Source organism: Monodon monoceros, unplaced genomic scaffold (genome assembly GCF_005190385.1).
Source record: "Monodon monoceros isolate NGI ecotype Baffin Bay Population unplaced genomic scaffold, NGI_Narwhal_1 Super_Scaffold_2, whole genome shotgun sequence".
In the NCBI taxonomy this organism is placed as follows: Eukaryota; Metazoa; Chordata; class Mammalia; order Artiodactyla; family Monodontidae; genus Monodon; species Monodon monoceros.
Genome location: NW_021703776.1, coordinates 81,773,255 through 81,775,684, shown reverse-complemented (window position 1 = coordinate 81,775,684; position 2,430 = coordinate 81,773,255).

Sequence of the window (2,430 nt, the reverse complement as noted above, 5' to 3'; positions counted from 1 at the left end):
AGTCCTTAATCTTCTGATACCTACCTTAAGCTTTAGCTGCTGCCCTTCAAACCCAGAAAGCATCACACAGCATACACTTGAAGTATTTCCTTCCTTTCCTTCCATTCCATGAGATAGCACTAGAGTTAAGGTTTCAAGCTAATAATTAATATATATTTAAAAATATTTAAATACATGCAGTTTTCTAAATATATTGTGCTTAGTTTCATCTCCATGCCCTTCCTCACACTGTTTGCTCTACTGGGAAACTTTTTCCTAACTCGATAGCCTATTCATTTTTTAAAATTCAGATCCTCTGGGAATTCCCTGGCAGTCCAGTGGTTGGGACTCGGCGCTTTCACTGCCGTGGGCCAGATTCAGTCCCTGGTCAGGGAACTAAAATCCTGCAAGCCACATGGTTTGGCCAAAATAAAAAGATTAAAAATTAAATAAAATAAAATTCAGATCCTCTAAGAAGCTTTTCCTTAACATCCATCTCCTGCCGTAAATAACTTTACATAGCCACTGTCCTATACACATTATTCTATAATAAAACCATGAAATATTATGTTTATATGCATCCCCCCTTTCATCTTGTGTATGTTATCTGAGGTAGGTAGTGATGAGCTCTTAGTCAATGCCTGGCTGGCACCCAGTAGGGGCTGTAAGCAATGTATCAGTCAGGATAGGCAAAGTTAGCAAAAAAACCCTACGTCACAGTAGCTTAAGACAACAAAGGTTTTTTTCTCATGTACACTACATGTTCATCAGGAACCAGTTGAGAGCTCTACTCCATGGCATCCTCACTCCAGGACCTACACTAATGAACAGTTCCATTTGGAGCATTGCTGGTCACTGTGGCAGAAGGAAAAAGAGGGCTTTGAGGTTTTTGAACCTGTGCTTAAATGCTCCAACCTAGAACTGACACAAGTCACTTCTACTCACAGCTTATTGGCTGGAACTAATTACATGGCCCCATCCAACCACAAGGATGTCAGGAAGTACGATTCTGTCATGTGCTTGGAAGACAAGGGCAGAAATATTTGGGGAACATTAATGAGGACTACTAATGACCCTGCTAGTCAGTATTATCTCCCAGCTCACTATTCCTCGGCAGGTGGAATATATTCACTATATGTTCCCCCCCACCAAAGGAAACAACCCAAGAGTTCCCTATAGTCACAACGTCAAGTTCAAATTAAAGAATCTGAGTGATGCACAGTAGTTCCTATACCAGTTTCAGATGTGGCGTGAGCTAGAGAACTATAATCTAAAAAGACAAGCCATGTGCTACACACCTAATATACACTGGTGGAACAGGGACAGGATAAATGCAGTAAGGAGAGAGGGGACAAGTGGGAGACACAGCAGCCTAGTGATTGTGATGTTCCACTCTGCAGATGTGATGAAAGCCCCTTACCCTGAGGGAAGGGAATATTTCTTGACTAGCCCCCAATTCTTTTTCTTGGTAGGGCATCCTTAGGCAATTGTTCTGTTTGAAGCTGCGAAGATTTCAGGGTTGTTGTTGCAGCATAACCTAATTTGACCTGACTGATATGGAGATTGGAATCTAAAGGGGGGTGTTGCATACTACAAAAAAACAAAAACAAAAAACCCTAATATGTATGACAATAACATGTGGAGGGCAGCAGAGAAATCTTATTGGAGGCTGGAAGGATGGCAACCCATGTCATATAGTAGCAAAGTATTTGGTAAAACTGTTGCCTGCAGTAACTTAGAAGTCATACTTTAATAATCTACCTAATAAACTAGGAGAAAGCATCAGGTAACAGAATTTTAGCAGCAGGAATTGTATACAATTGGTTGCATTGACAAAGCACTGCAGGATGAGTTCAGAAGAGAACTGGCCAGCTTACAAGTAGCCATAGGGATCCAGAGAGACTACGGAAATCATACTGGTTCACAGAAGCAACTGCTTCTCATCCCTAAGTGGGAATAGATAAAATGGAGAAATGTTTGGAGTGACAAAAGTCACTCATATGACAATTCAAACTCTAGTGACAATTCAAACTCAGCTTTGTAGAGAGGGTGACCAACCGTCCGGGTTTGCCCAGAACTGTCCGAGTTTTAACACTGAAAGTCCTGCAACCCTGCCAGGCACAGGGACAGTTTCTTACCCTACTCATAAGAAAGATCAAAACAACAGTATGGCCATCATATCTTTTTTAAAACCTCTGAGCAGTTTAAATTGTTTTAGAGCCAAGACCTCATTAAGGCTGTGGCACCCAGTAAACCATTTCAATTAAGCTAAACTGCTTGGGGAAGAGACTTCAGGTGCAGCTCTCCAACTGAAAAGATCAAAATGCCCCAAAGTAATTGGGGAGGCATGAGAATGAGAAAAGACATCAAATTTAAGAAATATGTCTAGAAAAGGGCAGCTACTGTCACATGACACTGCCTGAAATCAGAGATAAAAAGCCAACTATATTT